Source organism: Anolis carolinensis, chromosome 3, assembly GCF_035594765.1.
Source record: "Anolis carolinensis isolate JA03-04 chromosome 3, rAnoCar3.1.pri, whole genome shotgun sequence".
NCBI lineage: Eukaryota > Metazoa > Chordata > Lepidosauria > Squamata > Dactyloidae > Anolis > Anolis carolinensis.
Genome location: NC_085843.1, coordinates 256,685,427 through 256,702,069, shown reverse-complemented (window position 1 = coordinate 256,702,069; position 16,643 = coordinate 256,685,427). Strand labels below are relative to the sequence as shown.

Genomic DNA, 16,643 nt, shown 5'->3' with positions numbered 1-16,643 from the left:
CCTAAGAGGTTATTAAAATGCGTGCCAATATCAATACAGAGGTCGATGCTTGTGTTGATCATACCTACTTATGCATGAAACTCATTTGCATTATTTTAATTGCATTCTCCAGAAACAATATTGAATTACTTCAATTTGGTATCTGCTGACTTTTTATGTTTGACTTAGATGAGAATAGACTTTTCTTCATTTGCTTTATCAATAATATGAAAAATTAATGGAGCTCTTATTAAGGTTAAAAGCACCTCAGAGACAGCATCTTGCATTTGTTGTCATTTTGTTATTATTCTTGCAATTGCTGAAAAAGTTGTGTGGTTATCACTATCAGTATAATAAAAACTCAATTTGCCTAGCAGGAGGTTACAGGAGGCTTGTTGTTCCTACTTAGAGCAGGAGGTTTGTAGTAATTGACTAGTTCCACCCTTGTGACTAGAGTGTCAGTATGATGAGCTGCACCCTAGGTATACTGAATGGCAAGAATTTAAGACAATTTAAATCCCACACTATGGAGTGGATGCACCCAGCCAAGCAACAAAACATACACTAAGCCTGTGTAACACCAATTGGTTAGTGGACAGCTTCAGATTACACTGCTAGTGTATTATGGTAGTTAAATGACTTGTTTGGGTTTCAGGAAGATTCCCTGGACAACAACAATTGAATAAATGAACTATTTAGTTGCAGGATGTTATTTATGATATTTTGAAATATGTGACTTAAATGCTTAACCCAGGATTTTTCAATCAGAGTTCTCTGGAGGTTTCCATAATAAAATGCTAAGCTCAGAGATCGTGATTTGATTTTTTGTTATAAGCACTGTGAATACAATATTTTTATGCAGGGTTCCTTGATATCAGAAAATTATTTCAAGGGTTCTTTCAGGTCAAAAGGTTGAAAAGGAATGTAACCCATTGTCTTGTTTTCATGTACACTGAACACCATTGTGCATATATTGATTTACATCAGTTTTAACACTGACATCAAAGTAGTTCTTCCCATTAAAAGAAAACTACTTCTATCCTGGAATGGTTCCATAAGAGGTATACTTCTTCGGCTCTCCATCTTTTATGGAGGGTTTATTCTTTTTTCTTGATACAATCTGCACTGTCCAGCAGCAAATGAGTCACAAAAATTCCTGTTTTCATCTATGCATCCAAGCCAAATATTCATAATGTTGTTGATTGCAGTCTTTATACCTTCTACCAACCTCTCTCACGAAGACCATTTAATCAAGTGCTTTAGTCAATGTTAATTTACTAGAAGGAAATACCTAGATAATATAAATACTTAATGCACTCACATCAGTAACTGTTTTTGTTTACATTAGCATCCTTATCAGAATGATGGGAGGGGCAGAACTAATGAGTTTTTGATATAAAGTATCAAAAGACATACATTTGCTAGAATAAGGAGAGTGGTTCAAAAAAGAAAGTTTAAAGAATCACAACTGAAAAAAACTTAACAACCATGGTGATCTTGGTGAGATCGGCAATCTAAGATGAATCACTTAATGCCTATTCTTTCTGACTGCTATCACGAAAAAAAACCAGATGAATCAAAAGAAAGGAAGAGATCCAAAGCAACATAGTCCATATTTCGTAACAGAAGGTAGAAAACTATTAGCATTAAGGAAACATTCTACATCACTTATAATCTTAAACTTCTGTCTATGGCAGAATATTTGCAAAGCAATAAACATTTTTAAGTTCCACAATTTCTGTATAAAGTTAAGTATCATTTTGGAATTGGTGTGTGTATGTAAAAAGAATGAATCACAGCTCTATCAACAGCATTTTTTTACAAAGAAGAAGCAGCTGACACAACATGTCAAGCATGACAGACTTGGCCATGAAACTAAATTAAAAGCTTCATTGACCAATAACAGTTTTAGACTAATGCCGCTCAAAGGTTCTTTTGTAAACTGATGCTACCTTATTCCTTGGATTCTATGGAAAGCTTTTCCAAGACTAAAGGACACATCACTGAAGCCACTCATTCCTATAGTACACGAGGATAACACATTGTGATGATATTTTGAAAGCACGAGTACATGAACATTTAATTGATAGAGGGGAGGTTCAGGTTTTAGATTGTGTCAGTGACAAGGGTTTAACATTACTGACAGATTATGTGAGATTCATTTGGAAGCTCCTAAAAAGAACTCAAGATGACAGCAAATGACCTCCACAGCTCTAAGTTCTGAAGGTCCATGTTTAAATAGAGGCCTAGTTAAAATCTCAACTCTGATCCCATAGCTCAGTCTGAGTTATCCCCAGATAGCTAAAAGACAGTGTAATTGACTGCTTTGTCTCCTTACCTTGACTTCTAGTGAGGAAGGGTAAACTGTCATTCAACTAGTTATTTTGGATCGCAGGTAAAAAAAGGCATTTTTTTTTAAAAAAAAATTGTTATAGGAATTGTGCAGCATTTGCCATGTCTGACGGGTAGCATATAGCAACAATGAGTATTTGACATATAGCAGTTAACATTTGACAGTTTCCCACATGTGGCATTGATTTTTCAAAAAAGGACAAGCAATAGTAGTCAACAGTTGATACTCTTAGGTATTCTTTTGACAACATTTGACAGATGATATGTGGTAGCAGTCAGTGTTTGGGAGCATCTGATTGATGACCTTCAGTGGAATCCATGTAAAGTAGTAAAAAGGGGGGGGGGAATCCTATTTCTGAGTTTGAAAATGAATTTCCAGTTTTTTGGTCACATTTTTTTCATTCATTTATTTTTGAATAACCCATCTTTCTCCCAAAAGGGAATTTATTTTTATGTTTCTGGCATTATTTCTCTTAAATCTGTCTGGGTTTGTGAAAAGCTCCTGTTCTGTTGCGGATAAGTTCATGATTCCTATTTTTCTATGCTGGTCCCTTTGGAGTCTGACACACCACAGTTGTATGCACTTGTGTTGGTACTGACATTTCAAATGTGCAGAATATTGGTGCAATATATGGTTAAAAATAATGAAATGAAACTGAAGTTGTCTATTGGAAACTTTGTGCATGGGTGACATGTTGATACACATGAAATTCAGATTCAGATTATTCTGTCTCAATTCAAGACAAAACTGATGCTTTATATATGGGGTTTGTAAAAATGCTGCTAGGACTCCAAAACATCCCACTTCTACATATACTGTATTTTGGTTTTTTTAAAAATCTGAACCAAATCTGATATATTTTATCTTAAATACACCCTCCGGTTCCATTGGGAATGCTCCAAACTAAATTTGGGGAGAGAATAGAGGAGTATAAAATCCTTAAATAAGAACTGGGACTTGTTTTCTGATTTTCAGTTTCTTCCCATTCTGTCTTTCCTCTCCCTCTAAACAATACAAGTATTATCATAGATAATATCCCAGTGGTGTTGTAAACAACTGCTGCTGTATTGCTATTAATCATTCAAGAAGAAACAGATTGGGATTTGATCCAGAAAAAATGTTGTAAACTTCTAGGGAATAGAACACAAAATATTTTAACAAGCATTCAAACAGTTTGGATAGCAATGACCTAGCATCTGCACACAGGTGTCTTTTCCCATTCTATTATTTTTAATAGCTGCAGTAGTTCATTGCCACACATTATTTGTGTTATTGAGAATTATATTATGCTCTGTTTTTGTAAACCTGCTCATTCTTTTGTACATTTTTTTCTTTTTTTGTCTTTTTTCTGATTGTCTCTTCTATGTCTTATATATACAATAAAACAATGGAAACTAAAAAAAGAGAGAGAGAATTATAATATGCTGATTATTTCCAGGATGCTATTACTTCTTAGGTAGCTATCAGGAATCTGTGAGAATAATACTATCGATATGGTCATGACTTGACTGATTTAGGAGGTGGATTCCAGCAGCTTTATTAGTATGAAAAAAACCGAGGAGCCTGGGAGGGGAATAATGGATGGAGTGGGTAGCTAAGGGTTACAAATCAAGGATCTCTAAAAAATCTGGGAAAGAATTGTAGTGATGGTGTCAGATATTTTAGGAATAGTCAGAAGTCAACTGAAGCCATGGGAAGAAACTACAGGAATCTATTTAGGGCAGAGGGAAGGCAAGCATTTTGCATGTTCAAAGCTTTTGCCAGCTTCACACAAACAAATATATCAACAATACAAGTTTTCAAGAGATGTAATACATCTAGAGGGTATGTCCTTTTGATGGATAGAGAAATTTACTGCTAACAGAGACAATTAAAACTTATAGAGTGCCTCTGCTATGTATGTCACCGGAAAAGTGAAAAAGAAGTTTTTAAAAATGTTTTATCAGAAAATTGTGCATTAAAGTTCTGGCTTTTTGTGTGTCAGGAGCAACGTGAGAAACTGCAAGTCACTTCTGGTGTGAGAGAATTGGCTGCCTGCAAGGATATTGCCCAGGAGATGCCCAGATGTTTTGATGTTTTTACTATCCTTGTGGGAGGCTTCTCCCATGTCCCCGCATGGAGCTGAAGATGATAGAGGGAGCTCATCCACGCTCTCCCTGGATTGGATTCGAACCTGCCAACCTTCAGGTCAGCAACCCAACCTTCAGGTCATCAGTCCTGCCAGCACAAGGATTTAACCCACTGCACCACTGGGGTCTCCGTAGTTTTGTTAGATTAAATGGATACCTATGCTTAGAGTTTGTTTCCTGACATGGGTTCCTCATATGGCCTTAGGGCAGTGGTTCTCAACCTGGGGTCCTCAGATGTTTTTGGTGTTCAGCTCCCAGAAATCCTAACAGATGGTAAACTGGCTGAGATTTATGGGAGTTGTAGACCAAAAACATCTGGGGACCCCAGATTGAGAACCACTGTCTTAGGGTATGAGAAACTCAATCTAAATTGGTAAAGAGAAGGGAAGATGGGATGTTGTGTTAGAGAAGTGACCTTTTAAAAGTGTTTCTACATCACCTAGGAAGAACACATTCTGCATAACCCACTTGACACCAATTGTTGTATAGGGAAAACATTTTTTTTCTTTCTGTGCTGGAAATGTTGTAAAGTTACAGGATCTTTGCAGTGTCTCTCATGGTTCTAAAGTAAAGTTTCTAAATCATGGATTTTTTTAAAAAAATAAATAATATTAATAATTGTACAAAGACTGAAAAATTGGGTTTTTCCCCAGGGAAATAATGGAAAAGTGTCTTATAAACATAGTTATTTCTTAATAGATGGCAGGCTGCTGACTTTCAGCAGAATTTAAAAGCAATATCTGTGGTAGCCAGTCATAATAAAGTGTGACAAGTAGCTTTGATTGAAAAATAACTTGATTGAAATAAAAACTCTTAATGGCTAAAGGAAGGAAAAAAGGATGCATTTTCATAATCCATGGAAATGTTTTATTGCATACATTTGGGGAAGAGAAGATAACATTAGACTTTCAAAGGCATTTTGGGCCTCTGGTTTGTCTATGTTAAGAAATATATGTTCATTATAATAGTGTACTCTAATTATATAATATCATAAAGTTCTTTATGTATTGCTATATCTCAATATACATGAGAGGTGATATATAGCATAATATATTTTGGATTATATAATTTATCTCATTTTATTTTTAAACTGCAATACATAAAAATGGGAATAAAAGTAAGAAGTAAAGTTATGCATTGCCAGGTTTATAAGAACTGCAATTGCCTAGAGTCAAAATTATTTTACATTTTAAAGCATATATCACACTTTTGGTTTGTTTTTCAAAATACTTTTCCTCAAAGTAACTTACAGAAACAATCGAAAATTAAAAATGCAATGAAACATTTTAAAAGAGCTCTAAATACAATCAAGCCCGCCACCAAAAACTAAGGTGGCCTTCATCTTGATGAGTGGATGGCAGACAGACTCATAAACAAATCCATCAATTCTGATTTTTGAATTGAAATAATTATTTGAGCTATGATTACTAGAAAATTAACTATTATTCCTTTCATTTAATGTAAATGTGCTGTCTTTTCCCTTCAAAGTTATTTATGGCTTCAATAGTTGTAATGTTCTCAACTGAACATTTTAAAGTCACTAAGGGCCTCATCAGGCAACTTTAGCATCCTGGGATGCTTCCACCTTGTTTTGGGGATGGAGATCCATGCTGGCCATCACATGATGCTGTGTGACTTCTGGTGGAGGCCCTACCCCTAACTGGGATGGAAGCATCCTTGGATGCTTCTCTTCCAACCAGGGCCGGTCCAACGTGGTAAGCTGATTACACCTGGATGTTGGGCGTACGCCAGTGGGGGGTGCTGTTGAGGCCTGTTTCACGTGGGTGGCTTTGCGCCACCCATGTAGAACAGCCGCCCCGGAGGTGCTAGGTCTCTTGAGGCGCCTGGAAGCGAAGGGGGCGGAACTGCCTGAATGACGGGCATCCCGTGGCTGTCCATCATTCAGGTGGCTCCGCCTTCTTCCCTTCCCGAATGAGCCCTCTACAAGGCTATTCACTGAGGGAGAAGAGCCCCACCCAGGGAGCACACCATGGGCAGGTCCTGCCCCCGCCCTGGAAAGATGGCTGCACCCTCGTGGGGTGTGTGGTTGTGCCTGGTCTTCGGCTGGGAGGCAGCCCAGGGCCCAGGGGCAGCGTGGAGTCAGAGACCCTGCGGGAGGAAGAGGAGGAAATCGTGCTGCACGTGAAGCCCAGGTGGAGCCTGGTGGCTTTCATGACCATGGAGGTGAGCCCGGCCACATCCAAGCCCTCCCTACAGATGGCCATCCAGCCCTTGAATAATAATAATAATAATAATAATAATAATAATAATAATAATAATAATAATAATAGGATACCAGAGTTGGAAGGGTTCCCCAAAGGCTATCCAGCCCAGCCCACTTCTGCCAAAAAGGAAAGAACCATCAAAGCCCTCCCTGCAGATGGCCGTCCAGACTTTGCATAGCAATAATAATAGGATCACAGAGTTGGGAGGGTTCCCCAAAGGCCATCCAGTCCAGCCCCTTTCTGCCAAAAAGGAAAGCACCATCAAAGCCCTCCCTGCAGATGGCCATGCAGACTCTGCATAATAATAATAATAGGATCCAAGAGTTGAAGGGTTCCCCAAATGCCATCCGGTCCAGCCCCCTTCTGCCAAAAAGGAAGGCACCATCAAAGCCCTCCCTGCAGATGGCCATCCAGCTCTTGAGTAGTAGTAGTAGTAGTAGTAATAATAATAATAATAATAATAATTGAAGTTGGAAGGGGAACCCAAAGCCCATCCAGTCTAGCCTCTTTTTCTCAGGAATGAAAGCATCATCAAAGCCCTCCCGACAGATGACAGTTTAGATTTTGCATAATAATAATAATAATAATAATAATAATAATAATAATAATAATTGGATCCCAGAGTTGGAAGGACCCCTCAAAAAGCCATCTAGTCCAACCTCCTTCTGCCTTCATGCAGGAAAAGTACCATCAAAGCCCTCACTGCAGATGGCCGTCCAGCCCTTGCTTAATAATAATAATAATAATAATAATAATAATAATAATAATAATAATAATACTAGAGTTGGAAGGATCCCTTCTGCCAGAAAGGAAGGCACCTTTAAAACCCTCCACCCTTGGATGGATGGCCATCCAAGAAGCCTATTATCTTTGCTATTTATTTCCATAGCTCTCTTCTTCCACTCTCACTACATTTTTGGGGGGGGGGGGGCGAAATACTGTTAGCTTACACTTGAAAATTATCTAGGGCCAGCTCTGCTCCCAACACGGGAGCCTGTCCATGTTGTGCTGGCTGCATTGGAGCCTCACTGGGAAGGCACCGCTTCACATGTGTGATGGAGGAAGCTTCTCCACAAGGGAGTGGTGTGCAGGATGATAGATTCACCCTGTTGCCCCCTCTGTCTGGTGGCTACATGGGACGCTTCACCTGGTTTTTATGATGAGGTTGAAATCCCATATGATCTAAAAGATAAAGCAGGGGTAGGAAAAGGAGACCACCAAGTTCAACTCCTTTCTTCCTTAGCATGTGGTCGCCCATTCTGGCATCAACAGACATGACAGGCTCTCATACGGAGCTCCACTGTGATCAGTGATCAGTAGTGGTGACAAGTCATCCCCTTTCCCTCGCTGATCGGCGTAATGTCTGCAATGTCCAACTGGACAGTGGATTGAACTAAATTCAGGTGGCCATGATGCCCCACAATAATTCAAAGTTTCCTGCAGACTCCAGAATATCCCCTGACTTTGACTTAAGTGAAGCAAAATAGGACTAAGAGCAGAAAACCCAAGATACTTACCGGAAGTAAAGTAGGAGTGATGGCTCAGAACAGATATCAACCATTAAACATGAGATCTTTGGCATGCAAAGCATGTGATGTTCCTGAAATTGTAGCCTGACCTCTAAACCCTTCAATAAATCTTTCCATAGAAATAGATATCTTATTAGTCACTTGTTGTCAGGACCCAGGCTGCAAAGGCACCAATAACCATACACAGGGGCCAGAATCTATCTAATATCTTTATTGAAGGAATATATAAAGTTAATAAAAGCAAGTGTATGAAATAGTCCAGAAGTAGACCTTTCAGGAAAGGTCAAAATTAGTCCAAGAAAACAATGTCCAATATGAAATATTAAGGTCCAAAGTTGTAATCCAATAACCGAAACACTCACTTTGCCAGGCAAAGTGAGGGGAGATGACAAGGTCCTTTAGTCCATGAACTTGAGCAAGGCTAGGAATTAACTTGATACTTGAAAACAAGGCTTGAATCGTGACACAAGGAAACGTGGAACAAGAACAAGGCTCGTGGAATTACTTGGTAAAATCCGTGAAACAAGGCAAGGTTTAGTCCTGGAAAGCGAGGCAAGGTCCGAAGGTAAACAAGGCTGGGAAGCAGGAGCGAAGGCTTGAGAACAAGGACAAGGCTTGAACAGGAACTAGGCTTGGAACGGAGCGCGCTGTCCAGACACAACTCGCTCCGGAGGCTGACGAATTGACTCCGCGAAGTTACTTCGCGGGTAAAACACCTATATAGAGTCTAACTTCCCGCCGAGAGCAGTTCTCTGGGAACCAGAAACGAAAGCTAATCTCTGAGACCAGATGTTTGACTCCTTAAAGATTCTCATGGAAAGCAGGCTTAATTGGCTAAATTCTTAGCAGCTATTCTAGCACTCCTGCGCGAGGCCGCTTCCAAACCTCTCTGTTGTTTACAAAACTCATGGCGAGAAAACACAGGAGATGTAGGCTCAGGGTTTGTTTGACATACTTCTGGAACACAACTCTCTTGCAGGTGCAAGGTTCCCAGATCTGGCTGGGAAGAATCTGGCTGGGAAAATTCCAGTTCTGACTGGGAAGGTAAAAAACCCAAGTTTTCTTCTTCATCAGGTATCACAATGTCATGAGCAGGACTACAAGGCCCATGAGTCATCACACTATCCCCCTCCTCAAGCCCCCTCCCAAACTGGGACTCTCTCCCCGAGGCGCGAGGTCGTGGCTTGGCGGGATAGGTCTGATGAAAGCGACGGGTTAGATCAGGAGCATGGACTGTGGAGGCGTCTTCCCAAGAGCGTTCCTCAGGGCCAAAACCCACCCAGTCAATGAGATATTGCAGGCGGCGGCGGTGAAAGCGAGAATCCAAAATGTCCTGAACCTCGAACTCGTCCTCTCCATCCACCAAAACAGGGATGGGGGCCGGCCGGTTTACATCTGGCCGCACACCATCCGCCGGAAGGAGCAGGGAGCGGTGAAACACTGGGTGAATGCGCATTGAACGCGGAAGTTGGAGTTTGAAAGTCACGGGGTTTAATTGCGCCACCACTGGATAGGGGCCAATGAAACGGGCATCTAACTTCCGGCAAGGGCGATGGGAGGGCAGAAAGCGAGTGGACAGAAAAACCCGATCTCCTACCTTGATTTCGGGGCCCTGCTGGCGATGTTTGTCCACGTGACGTTTATAGTCCTCCTTGGCTTGGTCCAGTTGCTGGAGCAAAAGTTGTTGCACCGCTGTGAGTTCCTGCAGCCAATCCTCTGCTGCGGGAACTTCTGAAGTTTCAATGACAGGGGGAAAGAAACGTGGATGGAAACCGTAGTTTGCAAAGAACGGCGTTTCTTTTGTAGAAGCCTGGACTCCATTATTGTAGGCAAACTCCGACAGTGGTAACAGAGAAGCCCAATTGTCCTGTTGGTAGTTTACATAACAGCGAAGGTACTGTTCCAAAGTGGCATTACTGCGCTCCGTTTGCCCATCTGTTTGGGGATGATGAGCGGAAGATAAACGAGAGTCTATGCCCAATAGTTTTTGTAGTGCCTTCCAGAAACGAGAGGTGAATTGGGACCCACGGTCTGTGACCAAACTCTTGGGCAACCCATGCAATCTGAAAACATGTTGAAGGAATAAATCTGCAGTTTCTTTGGCCGTGGGGAGGCCATTGCAGGGAATGAAATGGGCTAACTTGGTAAAAAGGTCCACCACCACTAGGATCGTGGTAAATTCACAGGAAGGTGGTAAGTCAGTGATAAAATCCGCAGAAATTATTTCCCATGGGCGAGATGGGGTAGGAAGGGGGTGTAAAAGCCCTGAGGGCTTCTCCCTTCTTGTCTTGGAGCGCTGGCATACTGGGCAGGTGTTGACATATTTTTCCACATCCTTGCGGATCTTGGGCCACCAGAAATCTCTTAGGATCAAATGCATGGTTTTAAATAGTCCGAAATGCCCTGCTGGCTTGCAGTCATGACACAGACGAAGTGCTTTTTCCCTGCCCGGTCCTGGTGGGATATAAACATGATTTCTATAGCAGAGCAGTCCATCCTTAAGCGAAAAGGGAAAATGCAATCCTTGACGAAGTTGGTCCTGCGCCCAGGCATCTGCTTGTTGACTAGCCTTGATTTCTTGAGCACAGAGGGGCCCTGGAGTAGAGGGAGTTGAATCAATGAGAGTGGATTTGGTGTTCCCCACTGTGAGCGTGGCAAAGTTCTCGGGTTGTAGTAGTTGGGATTCAAAGGTCTCCTTGCGTCCTGCAGCGTATTCCGGTTTACGTGACAGGGTGTCTGCTTGCTTGGTTTGGGCTGGGGTTACATAATGAATCTGGAAGTTAAAACGTTCAAAGAATAAAGCCCAACGTTGTTGCCTCTGATTTAGCTTGCGGGCAGTTCTTAGATGTTCTAGATTCCGATGATCAGTATGGACTTCAATGGGAAATTTGGCCCCTTCTAGCCAATGTCTCCAAGTTTCAAAAGCTGCCTTTATGGCTAATAGTTCTTTTTCCCAAATGGTATAGTTCCTCTCTGGTGCGGTTAGTTGACGAGAATAAAAGGCACAAGGATGAAGGTGATCTCCCACCGGTTGTAGGAGTACAGCTCCAATTGCCACATCAGAGGCGTCCGCTTGCACAACAAAAAGGGTTTCAGGATCTGGATGCTGAAGGATTGGCTGGGACGTGAATAATTTCTTTAGTTGTTGGAACCCTTTCTCTGCTTGATCAGTCCAGCGGAAGGGCTGTTTCCCACGGATGCAGCTGGTGATTGGGTCAGACCAGCGGGCAAAATCTGGAATGAACTTGCGGTAATAGTTCGCGAACCCCAAGAATCGCTGCACCTCTTTCTTGTTGGTTGCCGCCCGCCATTCCAATACTGCTGAAACTTTTGCCGGGTCCATGGAGAGCCCTAGAGGCGAGATGCGGTACCCCAGGAAATCTACCTCTTGTAGATCAAAAGCGCATTTTTCCAGCTTGGCATAAAGCCCATGATCCCGCAATCGTTGTAACACCATTTTAACGTGGTTCTCATGTTCTGATTGTGATCTAGAAAACACCAAAAAATCGTCCAGGTAGATGATCAAGAACCGATCTAGATAATCCTGAAAGATGTCGTTGACAAAATGCTGGAACGTTGCGGGAGCTCCGCATAAACCATAATTCATAACTCGGGACTCGAATAATCCGAATTTAGTCTGGAAGGCGGTCTTCCACTCGTCCCCTTCTCTGATGCGAACTAGGTTATAAGCCCCCCGTAGGTCCAGCTTGGTGTAGACCTTGGCTCCTCGAAGTCGGTCTAGTAGATCCGAGATTAAGGGCAGGGGATAGCTGTTCCGCTTAGTGATATTGTTCAATGCTCTGTAGTCCACCACCAAGCGTAATTCCCCTGACTTCTTCTTCACAAACATCACTGGGGAGGCGGCTGGGGATTGAGAGGGTCTGATGAATCCCTTGCGAAGGTTTGTCTCTATGAATTCCCTGAGAGCTTCTTGCTCCGGTTCAGTCAGGGAGTAGAGATGCCCTCGCGGGATCGGGGCCCCCTCCACCAAGTCAATGGCACAGTCATAAGGTCTATGTGGGGGTAATTTTTCGGCTTCCTTTTCATTGAATACATCCCAATACTCGGAGTACTTCTTTGGCAAGGTGATAATGGGCTCGGTGTCTGTGGCATGGCAGACCTTGGCTACGAGGCAATGGTTTTGGCAGTACTTTGAAGCAAACTGCAGTTCTCTGTTGGACCAGGAGATGCTTGGATCGTGAAGTGTCAGCCATGGAATCCCCAAAATCACAGGGAAGTGGGGAACCTCAGTAACAAAGAAGGAAATCTCTTCCATATGTTCCCTTATCCACATCCTGGTGGGTTCCGACCACTGGCTTACGGGGCCCGTCTTGAGAGGGCGGCCATCGATGGCTTGCACCACACGGGCATTCTTGAAGTCATGATATTGTAATCCCAGAGAGTCGGCATACTCTCTATCAATGAAATTGTTGGTGGCTCCGGAGTCTATCATGGCGTGGATCATGACGGGTCCCTTTTTTGCTGACCATAAGGTGACCACTAGAAGGAACAGGACCCCGGTTGGCGGCTCTTGAATGGGTTTTTTGACCGGGTTGGCGAGCCTCTCTACGCCCGGTCGTTGGCTTCCCCCGCCGGCTGTGTGCCAGCCGCCTCAGACGCCTTCGTCTCCGTGGAGGACGCCGCCGCAAGACGGGCGGCGGGCTTCCCTTTGGCTGGGCACTCTCTGGCGAAGTGGCCCCCATTCCCGCAATACCAACAGAGGTTTAGGCGTTGGCGGCGGGCCTTCTCGGCGGCATCTAATCTGGGACGCACATTGCCCAACTGCATCGGCACCTCCTCGCTCCCTCTGGGGTATGGGGATGGTGGTGGGGGTCTCCACACTGGACGCGGCTGAACGCTGGCGGGGCTCTGGCCTCGTACCCACTGTTTCCTGTTGGCAATCATGACTTCAGCCCGTAAACATTGATCAATGAGTGCTTCAAGAGTGTGGGGAGGATCCACCTTGGAGATTTCCTCCAGCATTTCAATGTTGAGACCCTCCCGAAATTGTCCTCTGAGGGCTACATCGTTCCAGCCGGTGTTGTGGGCCAGCACTCGGAACTCGGCTATGTACTGAGACATGGGTCTGTCTCCTTGAAAGAGGCGGCGGAGTTTGTGACCGGCTGCCTCCAAATTGTCCTCGATTCCCCAGGTCTCCTTAAGGTGGTCCAAGAAGTGTTGCGCTGATCTTAGGTGTGGAGAGGCTTGGTCGAACAGTGCCGTCGCCCAGTTGGCCGCTGGCCCGTCTAGAAGACTGTAAACCCACGCCACCTTGATGTCCTCTTGGGGAAACTCGGCGGCACGGGCCTCTAGGTAAGCCTGGCACTGGCGGCGGAATACTTGGACCTTGGAGGCTTCTCCAGAAAACTTAGTTGGCAACGCCATGGCCGGGAGGCGGATTCCGCGCTCCCTCAACCCTTTTATTTCTCCATCCTGCGCGTTGAGTCTGTCACGGATGCGGTCCACTTCGTCCTTGCTGATGGTGTAGCTAAGTGGCTGTCCACCCGGCACGGCTCCGGTAGACATTCTGGCCTTGGTTAATTGGTGCTTATGGTGGCGGAGTCAAACTGTCAGGACCCAGGCTGCAAAGGCACCAATAACCATACACAGGGGCCAGAATCTATCTAATATCTTTATTGAAGGAATATATAAAGTTAATAAAAGCAAGTGTATGAAATAGTCCAGAAGTAGACCTTTCAGGAAAGGTCAAAATTAGTCCAAGAAAACAATGTCCAATATGAAATATTAAGGTCCAAAGTTGTAATCCAATAACCGAAACACTCACTTTGCCAGGCAAAGTGAGGGGAGATGACAAGGTCCTTTAGTCCATGAACTTGAGCAAGGCTAGGAATTAACTTGATACTTGAAAACAAGGCTTGAATCGTGACACAAGGAAACGTGGAACAAGAACAAGGCTCGTGGAATTACTTGGCAAAATCCGTGAAACAAGGCAAGGTTTAGTCCTGGAAAGCGAGGCAAGGTCCGAAGGTAAACAAGGCTGGGAAGCAGGAGCGAAGGCTTGAGAACAAGGACAAGGCTTGAACAGGAACTAGGCTTGGAACGGAGCGCGCTGTCCAGACACAACTCGCTCCGGAGGCTGACGAATTGACTCCGCGAAGTTACTTCGCGGGTAAAACACCTATATAGAGTCTAACTTCCCGCCGAGAGCAGTTCTCTGGGAACCAGAAACGAAAGCTAATCTCTGAGACCAGATGTTTGACTCCTTAAAGATTCTCATGGAAAGCAGGCTTAATTGGCTAAATTCTTAGCAGCTATTCTAGCACTCCTGCGCGAGGCCGCTTCCAAACCTCTCTGTTGTTTACAAAACTCATGGCGAGAAAACACAGGAGATGTAGGCTCAGGGTTTGTTTGACATACTTCTGGAACACAACTCTCTTGCAGGTGCAAGGTTCCCAGATCTGGCTGGGAAGAATCTGGCTGGGAAAATTCCAGTTCTGACTGGGAAGGTAAAAAACCCAAGTTTTCTTCTTCATCAGGTATCACAATGTCATGAGCAGGACTACAAGGCCCATGAGTCATCACACTTGTTTATATACTAGTATGGCTGTTATGACAAATTCACGCTCTAATATCATGTCTTCCTCTTTCCTCTCCCATTCACATACTACTGTATATTGCATCCTTAGCTGATAACACTGGCCAATACTGCCTCATATGTTAGACTTATTTCTGGTCATATTTGAGCTGCTCATACCAAAAATGGCATAGTTTTCTCCTGTCATCTATAGTTTTTGAGATACAGAATAAATGCCATCCACGTCTTCATCTGCTTGTCCATAAAAATCATCTATTCAATGATTCATGGAACAGCCCCAGATTATGATTATGGATCGTGTTATTTTAACAGTGATTATAACGTTTATATGTTTTAATGTGCTTTTTTAACTCTAATTTTTAAATTTTAACTTAAATGTATTCAATTGTCTGTTGTCTAAAGGCATCAAATAGTTGCCATATGTAAAGCCGCCTTGAGTCCCCTTTGGGGTAGAGAAAGGCAGGATATAAATAGAGTAAATAAATAAATAAATCAATCTAAGAAACTAGAACTGATGTGGTCTATCCAATGTAATTTTCTGAATCTCTCTCTCCCCCCCCCCCGAAACAATATAACCCAGGAACAGGCCTTCAAACAAGATGCCAATAATTTTTTTGTTGGCCTCTGTAATCATTCTTTCTTCTTAACTCCTATCTCTGTGCATATCTTACCCAGCACAGTAATAGCACTGTTGTGGTTTCATCATCCTGAATCCTGGGGTGTATAGTTTGATGAAGTACTTACAATTCTATGATAGAGAGCATGGGTGTTATAATTTAGGTGTTGCACTAAGGTTCCTAAATCCTAATAAGAAATCCCCAGATTCCAGGCAATAGGTCAACAACAATTAAAACAGCATTGGGCTGCTATAACTTTGTACCCTCAGTCACCTTTGCTCTCACTTGCTATCAGGTATTTTCTTTATTGCCTCTGACTTTCCTGGGAAGCAAAGCCATAGCTTTTCTACACAGCATTAATGTCAAAACATGGTTTTTGTTAGCTCCTCTACCTCACTATGACAGTTCTTCAGATCTTTGTCTCTCTCACTTTGTCTTTGCTCTGTATTAAGCATATTGTTCAGAGGCCTTCTCAAGTGGCTAGGCTTTATCTTAGGCAAACTTGTTTCTTTTACAATCTTGCAAAACCTATCCTGATTTCCAGTTTTTCCCCTATTTCTGTTTTTATTCTAGCTGTTCCAAGTCCACTCCTTGTCACTTTTGTTCCTCTTTATTGATTTATTCAAAAGTGCTCCTCTTTCATATGATCTGTTAAATATCCATCCACTAAGCAAGCTCTATGAAGCAAAACTCGTCTTTATTTCTGCCCAAGAACTTTTTAATACTCCTTTAGAATTAACAAGGGAGCTAGCCTCACAAATAGTCTATCTGTCCAATTATCACAGACCTGTCTAGCACATTCCCATCACAAAACCGATACTGGGACAATATCACCTCTTGGATTTATATGTCACTTTGCTGATTTTCTGCTTCTCTTCATATTGTATTTGACCATTTTCATTTTCAAGACTCACTAGAATGATACAGCTGTCTGCACCTTGTCTTTCACCTCTGTATTCTTTTCTTATCTCAGATTGCTCCATTTTCCTATGTATTTTCCTCATATTTCTCAGTACTAAATTGAAATGTTTAAATTAACATCTTTGGTCCCATTATTTTTATTTTATTTTATTTTAAGTTGACTGACAAACAAGAAATACACGATTTCAAGAACATGAAGTGTTTGCTTTTCATTTGTAAAAAAGTTGAGATTAGAGATATGTGTCCCTCCAAAAAATGTTTGACTGCAATTCCTATAATCATTATGTCATATTTTCACCTGACTTGAGCAATCAATCAATACATTTGTTGATTA

At 42.7% G+C, this 16,643-nt stretch overlaps 1 long non-coding RNA gene across 1 annotated transcript in view; it reads left to right on the top strand.

The window, feature by feature from the left end:
- The first annotated feature begins 3,931 nt into the window (after positions 1–3,931).
- Positions 3,932–16,643, top strand: part of LOC134297866 (uncharacterized) — a 94,353-nt gene continuing 81,641 nt past the window's right edge. Inside the window, exon 1 of the long non-coding RNA XR_010004756.1 lies at positions 3,932–4,519. This is a non-coding gene — a long non-coding RNA (uncharacterized LOC134297866). The remainder of the gene's footprint in view (positions 4,520–16,643) is intronic.